Source organism: Bufo gargarizans, chromosome 3 (genome assembly GCF_014858855.1).
Source record: "Bufo gargarizans isolate SCDJY-AF-19 chromosome 3, ASM1485885v1, whole genome shotgun sequence".
NCBI classification, from domain to species: Eukaryota; Metazoa; Chordata; class Amphibia; order Anura; family Bufonidae; genus Bufo; species Bufo gargarizans.
Window position 1 is genome coordinate 27,109,354 of NC_058082.1, and position 9,862 is coordinate 27,119,215.

General features: G+C 47.1%; 1 pseudogene; it reads right to left on the reverse strand.

The window, feature by feature from the left end:
* Positions 1-3,518: 3,518 nt before the first annotated feature.
* Positions 3,519-7,440, reverse strand: LOC122931335 (annotated as a pseudogene).
* Between the last annotated feature and the right edge of the window lie 2,422 nt (positions 7,441-9,862).

The following is a 9,862-nucleotide window of genomic DNA, read 5'->3' on the forward strand; positions in this document are numbered from 1 at the left end:
GTCTTTTCTTTATATTTTCCATTCTTATGAATCTGCTATGTGCGACTCCAGCCTTAAAGGGGTTTGTTGTCCAACAAAATATGAGAGGGCGCTGGACAGTGTTTAAAACAAAAAGGCACTTACCATGTGACAGTCATACAGTTTTAGGCTCGTGACTCTCATCCCCATCGGATGACATTCCATATACAGTATACACACATGACTGGCCAATCAGTGGTCTCAGCAGTAAGGTGTACACGGGCCGCGCTTACTGCAGAGGCCATTGATTGTCCAGCAGCAGTACCACAAGAATGTCATCACTTCCGACGTGGCAGGATGAGGAGCCATGGTGGTGGAACCATCAAAAGGTGACCGCTTCTATGTTAGTGTTTTAAACCCTGTCCAGTCGCCCTCTCATTTTTTATGAATGACGGACAACCCCTTTAGACTTGGCTTAGCATAGAGCATGCATCAGAAAAGCACAATGTTTTTTGGAGGGGAAGAAAAAAAAAGCCCTTTTTTTTTTTGCCAAAGAGGCTCTTCGCTAAAAACAACAGAAAAAAACATATTTAAAAAAGTAATGAAGAGAAACTCCACAAACATAATACCAAGCAACCAGTTCTTCTACATCTTCATAATCTATATCTGGTATAAAGACTAGGGGAGACAGAAGTATGACTGCAGGATCATCCACTGAGGCGCAGGAGCATCAAGTTCCGACGCTCATCTTCGGTTTAGGCCTGTATTACACCAACAGATTATCTGATCAATATCCGAATAATCAGACCAAAAGATGTGTGTGTGTAATCGGCCATCTGACCAATGATTGGTTAAGAAATCTGTGAGATAAGGCTACAGGCGGGGATCAGCAAAAACGCTTCTGTCGTAATAATACAACCGTCTGCATCTGTTATGAACGGATCTGGTTCTATTATCTCTAAACTAGCCAAGACGGATCAGTCTCTAAAACCATTGTAAGTCAACGGATCCGTTTTATGGGGACGCAATCAAACTGAATAGAATGCATTATGGTGCACCCCGTTTCGTTCAGTTCTGTCCCCATTGACAATGAACAGGGACAAAACTGAAGCGTTCCCCCCTATTAAGACCCTATGAGAGATCTCAACAGCAGAAAGGGAAAGTGCAAGTGCCTCGGGGCTGCTTCACAAACAGTTATGTACCTGGCATTTTTGTCCAGACTTTGTCGGTCCCCCCCCCCCCCCCCCCCATATAGCGTGCTTTAGCACCTTGTGTTTGTTATTGGTGTTTTATGCACGCCTGTAACTTTTTTTTTTTTTTTTTTTTTTTTTTACTAGGAAAGTATGTGCCTCCCGTGAGGTCTGCTCATCTGTAGACCTATATTGGAAAAAAAAAAGCACTTAAAAAACACTGGACATGCCCTTGCTGAAGAAAAAAAAAAAAAAAACAACATTTGAGGTCTATAGGAGAAAAACACCATGCCCAGAAAATGCTGAGACTTGGCACAAAAGAAGGATCTCGAGGGTGAAAAAAAATGCCACTACAAACTATATGTTTCCGGGCAACATGCAAAGCTGGCTTTTTTGGGCTATAAAAATGCACCAAAAACCACAAAAAACAAAACAAAAAAAAAACATAGTGGTCGGTATTTCAGTAGGGGATGGTGGCTATCATACAGCCAGAACCCCACTGTGTATGGCGCAAGCTCAGCTTGTGAGCCTACTCCACACACTCCCCGATCGCGGACGTAGTACCTGCACGCCATTTTGAACAAAGGGGTTAAGACCTACTCCATTTCATTTTGGATTTTTTTAGGCTAAAGAAAACCCACCACTGACCATTATTTCAAAACTAATCTGGTCCACTGCCGAGGCTCCCATTCGTGGTCATGTCCCACTGCAGCAGCCATTCACTGGCCTCAGCAGTGACGTGTCCCCATGTGGCATGTGACCACAGAGGCTCAGTACTCCACATCAACATCACAACATGGACATCAGGAAACTGGAAGTGTTAATAGGATTGTGCAAGAATGAGGGGGATGTGGGGTGTTGGTAAACCCTCCCAGTTAACCAAGGGAAGCTTACTAACCTACTTCCTGGCGCTGACTCCCCGATCCTTCTCCTCCTGGCCTGCGATGCTCCTCTGGGCTCCCTTGCTTAAAACATCAGGTTTGACGAGGCTGCAGCAGTGACTGGATCCCCTTGTGTCATGTCCCCATTTGTCCTGATGTAAGGGGAGCCGGACACCTCTGCGGCCAGTGATTGACTGCAGCCATGTGAAACCCAATGTTTTCAACAAGGGAGCCCAGAGGAGCATCACAGCCCGGAAGGAGAAGGAGCGGGGAGCCAGCACCAAAACCCCTCATTCTTGCACAACCCTTTAAGGGTTGTTCAGGGTAATCATAAGGATCCCATTATAAAAGGGATGCAGGCAGGCGACATATTAGTCATCATGTATCATACGTGATGTATTGATGTGATTTTCTGCTGTGTGCAGCCCCCTGAAGTTTCCTCATACTCGTCATGATTCCCATACTATAGACACATATGCAATAAGCAGGACACCGGTACAGTGGGTCAGCTATGCAGTGGGTCAGTATATAAGTGTAGTAGTTTGTGACGCCAATTGCCGCTTGCGCAGGTACTGTAGCAGGGCCCTTTAAGATGTTATAACTCATATACCAGGTGAGGAATGCCAGAGGGGGATAATGTCTCTGTATAGCAGATATGGTAGTGTCAACGGTGTCTCCTACCTTGGTACGGCTGGACTTTATGGCAACAGATATCCATACGAGTTACAGCATAAGTCTTTTGGGTCCCAGCAGGTATTTGCAATATGTGGCAGGAATTTATATCTATTCTGCTTCTGATCATATGCCTAGTGAATCTGGCAGGTATTTGTCTTCTGCTCTGTCTGTCTTCTGCTTGTAATGGGCCTGACTAGCTGATGAGGAATTTGGCTTCTCCTGGACTCTGGATAAGTACTCACAGGACTGCTCGCATGGAATGGCATCCTGGAGATCTGAAGTTCTGGAGGTTGTTGCTTGCTCGTCACCAGCTGAGGTAGATGACTCAGGCTGGGAAGATGGATCTTTGGCCTCAGCCGAGGCTGGATCCTAGGTTGGGATCCCTGTAACTGGGAGCTCCTACTAACACAGTCTTCCCCAAGCAGGGGGCTGGTACACACTGACTAAACTTCCTCTCCTCCTCATGAGACAGGATATGGGAACATTCCACTTCTGCTTACACAGGGAAGGCTAGACTGGAATGGAATATTCCAGGCTAGATATACTAACTGGCTATGGTCTGCTACATATTGCTGCCACCTGCTGGCGGACAGGGAAATTACAGCAAATACATAATACAGGCCTGGAAAATACATATACAGGAAAATGCACAGTTTGACTACACAAGATGGCAATAAATACACTTGACATGTTGTAGCAGGGAGACAGAGTTTAGTAACATACTCTGGGATGTTACACACAGCATACAGAGGACCAGACATGTACACAGAAAGTGACAACTGCAAGGACGTTTATTACTGCCGGTGGATGGGGGCTAGGTCCAATAATCTGCTATTTCAAACAGGTAGTGGTACATGTCAGTGCGCCGGGCGATCTCATAAGCCGTCTCCCCCAACCTATTGGTCAGTTGGGGTTTGATGTAGAGATTCATGACGAGGTGCTCTAGGAGCCGGCAGCAGTCCCTGTTGGTGGCGGCCAGGTGCAGCGGTGTTAGGGAGCCCTTAGTCTGCGCGTTGATGTCTGCGCCGTGCTGGAGCAGGAAGGAGGCGACCACAGTGTTATTCCACTTGCAGGCGTTGTGCAGCGGGGTCCACCCATCTACTGTCACCGTGTGAACATCCGCCCCTTCGCGATCAGCTCCGGCACTATCGTCATGTGGCCGTTGTACGAGGCTCTGTGCAGCGGGGTGTAATGGTCTTCATCCGTCACGTTCACAAGATCTGGTTGGAGCAAAAGGATTCTTTGTGTGGTTTGTAGCTGTCAGGATAGAAGGACCAAAATATGAGTAAGGGTGCATTAACACGTCAGTATTTTTCTATATCCCGAATTTTGGTCCGTTTTTTGCGGATCCGTTGTTCCCGAAACTGTTTCCGTATGTCATCCGTTTTTTTCGGATCCATTGACTTTGTATTGTACCAGGAACCAATTTTTGCGGATAATAATAGGACAAGTTTTATATTTTATCGGACATGCGGAACGGAACAACGGAAATGGACAGCACACACTGTGCTGTCCGATTTTTTTCAGGACCCATTGAAAATGAATGGGTACGCAACTGGTCCGCATCCGTTCCACAAAAAAACGGAACGGATCCGGAAAGAAACAACGGACGTGTGAATGGACCCTAAGGGTGCATTCACACGACTGTAATTCTGGGTCTGCACCCATTCCGTAATTTTGCGGAATGGGTGCGGACCTATTCTTTTCAATGGGGCTGCAAAAGATGAGGACAGTACACCGTGCGCTGTCCGCATCCGTTGTTCCATTCCCACGCCAAAAAGATAGAGCATGTCCTATTCTTGTCTGCAATTGTGGACAAGAATAGGCATTTCCCACGAATCAGTCGGTCCTGTGTAAAGCATCCATGGCCTAACTGAAACATGGCATCAGTCATGTGACCCCAGGCAACAGTGTTACATGACATACATGTGCTGGGTCAGCACACGACACGTCCATGGGATACTACATAGGACTAAGGGAGTAACAACAACTACTTTACTGTATGCGTGATTACGTGGCTGCCTGTTTCCAGGTGATATGTAAAATGGCTGCCTGTCTCTAGGTAATGCTGTCATGTTGTTAATAAGTTAAGTTAACTATAAAAAAAAAAAACACAACACATACAGGGAGAACAATGTGAAATGTGCTTCTACATCGTCACTGACGGACATGATGAGAAGCTGCTGAAGGCAGTAATACTGAATGTATCTGTGCTCCATCTCAAATGGCTATTCACCTGTTAGATATCTGGACAGAATGCCAGCGGTCACATGACAGGATTGTGGGTCACATGACTGATGCCATTTTTAGTCCTATTCCTACAGTGCTTTTTAGAGGACTAAAATGGGCCGTACTGTTTTTTTAAATGATACAGTCCTGATCAAAAGTTGCTGACCACTTAAAAAGGGCAAAAAAATCATATTTAGCATGGCTGGATCTTAACAAGGTTCCAAGTGAAGCTTCAACATGCAACAAGAAGATATGGGAGTGAGACAAAACATTTTTTCAGCATTCAATGTGATGAAAACAACGAATAAACTGAAACAGGCTGTTTTTCAGCTGATCAAAAGTTTAGGACCACACCTCCACAAAAAAAAGAAACCCCCCCCAAAACAGAAATCCAACTTCCAAACATGAACTGAGTAGCCGTTATTGTTTATCACTTCAAAAAATTCGTTTCGGCATGCTTGATGCAAGCGTTTCCATGAGGTGAGTAGGAACATTTCTCCAAGTGGTGAAGACGGCCGCATGAAGGCAATCTACTGTCTGGAACTGTTGTCCATTTTTGTAAACTTCCCTTGCCATCCATCCCCAAGGGTTCTCAATTGCATTTAGATCAGGGGAACACGCAGGATGGGCCAAAAGAGTGATGCTATTCTCCTGGAAGAAGTCCCTTGTCCTGCGGGCATTGTGTACTGTAGCGTTGTCCTGTTGAAAAACCCAGTCGTTACCACACAGACGAGGGCCCTCAGTCATGAGGAATGCTCTCTGCAACATCTGGACATAGCCAGCGGCCGCTTGACGCCCCTGCACTTCCTGAAGCTCCATTGTTCCACTGAAGGAAAAAGCACCCCAGACCATTATGGCTGCAAAACTGTGCATTTTCCGATTTTTCCACGGACCAATTGAAAGTCAATGGGTCCGCGAAACAAAAACGGAAAACGGCCACGGATGCACACAACGGTCGTGTGCATGAGGCCTAACCCTCAGGATCATTTAAGAAATTCCAAATGACTGTCTTACTGCGTCCCACCTCAGCAGCGATGGCGCGCTGTGAGAGACCCTGCTTATGCAGTTCAACAACCCGGCCAGGTTCAAAAAGGGAGAGTTTTTTTGCCTTTGCCATCACATCGTGTGACTACCTGACAGAAAAGGACAATGAATCCACATGTTTGCACAGATTTGGCCTTTTAGAGGCATGTGGTCCTAAAATTTGGATCAGCTGAAAAACAGCCTGTTTCAGTTTAATTGTTATTTTCAATAATTGAATGCTCAAAAAATGTTTTGTCTCACTCCCATTTCTTCTTGTTGCATGTTGAAGCTCTACTTGGAACCTTGTTAAGATCCAACAATGTAAAATATGATTTTTTGCCATTTTTCAAGTGGTCTTAAACTTTTGATCAGGACTTATAATAAAGGCCCGAGAGCAAAAAGTTAACCCCTGCACAACAAGTCAGGTCTTTAAAAGATGGAGCCCATTCCGGAGTGGAGTGAGCGCCACAGCTAGTGGGTGCCTGCTGTTTCACACATGGCTGATGTCTGCAATGAGCGGTAATGCCGATCACGGCCATTTAACCTCTCAGATGCCGTGGTCAAATGTGACCACGGCATCTGAGAAGCTGAAAACCTGGAAGCGAACGCTTCACGTGCAGGAATGCCTAACGCCGGTGGATATCCCCCTAAAAATTAAATAAAAAAGTTATTTCCTACACTATATACCCCAAAATGGTTCCTAAAAAACCTACAACAAAAATCCCACAAAATAAAAAAAGAATTTAGAAGAAAAATGTCAAAGTTATGACTGCTGGAACACAAAGGGGGGAAATATTATTGGTCCTTAAAGGGCTCATCTCACTTCAGCAAATATAATTTATTATGTAGAGAAAGTTAATACAAGGCACTTCCTAATGTATTGTGATTGTCCATATTGCTTCCTTTGCTAACTGGATTCATTTTTCCATCACATTATACACTGCTCGTTTCCATTGTTACAACCACCCTGCAATCCATCAGCGGTGGTCGTGCTTGCACACTATAGGAAAAAGTGTTGGCCTCTCTAGTGGCCGAGATCGTGGAAGTGCACATAGGCTGGTGCCACAGGAATGAATCACAGCACAGCATTCATTTTGCAATCCGCTGCCGAAACATGAAAGCAGTGCTGCGATTGGTTGCCTTTGGTTGGTCTGCCGGGGATTAGGCCGCCATTTACCACTGTATGAACTTACTCTGTTATTTTCCGCTGCAAAAAGTATTAACTCCTTGTGGTTGTCCTTCAGGTTCTCCTCGTGGGTCTGGTACCACTCCTCAGTCCTTTCCTCCTCATCTTCCTCAGACTCCCCTGGCCAATGGCTCTGGGTTCCTGTAGGAATCAGATGTCGGTGGGTTTCCAGTAGATCCAGCTGGTTGAAGTCATCTGGAAAGTGGTCGAGTTTTTCTTGCAGTTCAATCTCATCCTCGGTGATGTTGTCAGTGCCCGGATCCTGTGGGGAAGCGTCCTTCTCCTGCAAGGTGGTCATCTGAAAGACACTAGACATAAGGACCGGCAACGGGTCCCCCCCCCCCCCTCCCCTCCCGGGCAACGACAGGTCTGGGAGCCAGCTCCAGAAGTTAAAGGGGTGACCCATAAGCAAAACCGATCCCGAGCCCCTCATGGATTCTAGCGTGCATTTTTAAAGGGGTATTTCATGGACAATCATAGCAAGCATGGATGGATCTAGGTTTGGGTTAGGGGCCCATTCCTGGGGGACACTAACCAACCAGATTTAAGCCTCATTCACACGTCCGTGTCCGTGCTCAAATCCGTGAGCAGGAGGTCAGTGATGCATCTGTGAACGTTCGGTGTTGGGTCTCGGTGTGCTTTTTTTGCTATCCGTGTGTCATCCGTGTTTCACTGACACTGAACAGCTGAAAAATTATTTTCAAAGCTTCTCTTCTTAATGATCCGTGAAACACAGATGCAACACCGATGGTAAAAACTGATCAAATACGGAAATCATACGGATATGTTTTGTGCAATAACGGAAGAGGACTTAAATCAGAGAAAAAAAAAACTCAGATACGGAACAAAGTATCAGTGAAAAACGGACGGTAAAACAACAACGGTGGTGTGCATGAGCCCTAACCGTGTGTCATCCACAGGTCCCCTGCCGTATTGCGGACCGCATTCACGGAACCGCAATATACGGGCGCCGTTCTGTGGGCATTCTGCATCACAGAATGGGACCCATTCACTTCAATGGGTCCGCAAATCTGTAGATGAGGAATGGAAGCACGGAACGGAACCCTACGAAAGCACTATGGAGTGCTTCCGTGGGGTTTCGTCCCTTACTTCCGTTCTGCAAAAAGATAGAACATGTCCTATCTTTTTGCAGAACAGCAGGATCACAGACCCATTAAAGTGAATCGATCTGCTGCGGCTGCCCCACGGTCGGTGTTCGTGCATTGCGGCCTGCAGCACGGCCACGGGGCAGACACGTTCGTGTGCAGGAGGCCAAAGTCATACGGTCATGTGCAAGAGGCCTAACAGTGTTAGAAAACAGTCCAGGACGTTACTCACCTCCCCGAGGTGATGATACCCAGACCGCGCTGCACTCCACCTCCTGCTTGTGTACCTGACATGGCAGTAAATGGATGGAAATGCCGTTCTGCCAGTTATTGGATGATGGGAGTCATTGCCGCAGCCAGTGATTGGTGGAGCGGCATTCCCATCTATTTCCTGCCGTGCTGAGTCCACAAGCAGGAAGTGGAGAGCAGCGGGGCCCAGGCACCGTCAGACCAGGAGCGACAAGGTAATAGAGTAATATCCTTTATTGTTCTCAGACATTCCCTGCCCATCGGGCCGGCTTTTAATGGCTCCGGAATACCCCTTTAGTTCCTTATTGAGGTCTTGTGGCTGCGCGGTTATAACGCTCTGTGTTAGGATGTCTGTGGATCTTTTCTATTACAGTATGAAATATTTATGGAGGAAAATGTCTTTAATCTACAATTGGATTTGGTGGGAAAATGATGGAAATTTTGCTGCATGTAAAAGTCACTTACCTGGGCAAACTCCAAAGACTCTTACAGCAATTTTCACGCCCCCTCGGAGCACCGCGCAGTTTTCTTCTGTCTTGATGTTTATGACAGAAGAAGCGGATGTTGGTCTTGTGCTCCTTTAAATGCAGTCCCTGCGGCACAGGGGACAGCGGGTGTTGTTCCGGAGCCACTGGTCGATGCAGGCCTGGTGGTAGATGTGGCCGCAGGGCAGTGATGTCACCTGCTCACCCCGGATGAAATCAGTGAGGCAGATGACACACGACTGTTTCTCCTCTGCATTGATGGTCCTTGCAGGGAGGTCTCCGATTTGCGCGGCCCTGGAGCTTGGTGGAGGCTGGTGGGGCACACCCAGTGGAGCCGGTGTTGGGGGCTCTGGCGGTGGTATGGCCTGAGGTCTCATGGTGCCCATCCCCTGCATTAAGATGTTAAATAGGCGTTCTGCAGGGTGTATGGGAGACCTCCTGGGTGGCTGCATCTCCCTGGTCCTGCGGCTCGGTGGTATGGGCCGAGGATGGCGGAACTCAGGGGTGGTGGTCTCAGCACTCTCCCGGCTGCTCTCCCCAGATGGTCGGGGGTCTTGGGCTGGCGCAGGTGTTATTGGAGAGCGGCTCCTCTCTCTGGCAGATGGTAATTGCCGAGGAGGAGCTCTGACTCCGGAGACATTACGATGTTGCCCGTCTCTCCCGGATGTTCGCTGAGCTGATCTTAATCGCTCTCGAAGGATAGTCTGACCTAAAAAAGTAAGAATGGAAGTATTTCTAGTATATGATTGATATAGAGCCCTACAGACCATAAACACAATGGTCAGGAGAGGACCTCACTGACTTCTATGGGAGAGTTTTCTAGGCATGCTTTTTAACCTGTGCAGAGGTCATTGTACAGGGAAAGAAGAGATAAGCTCTG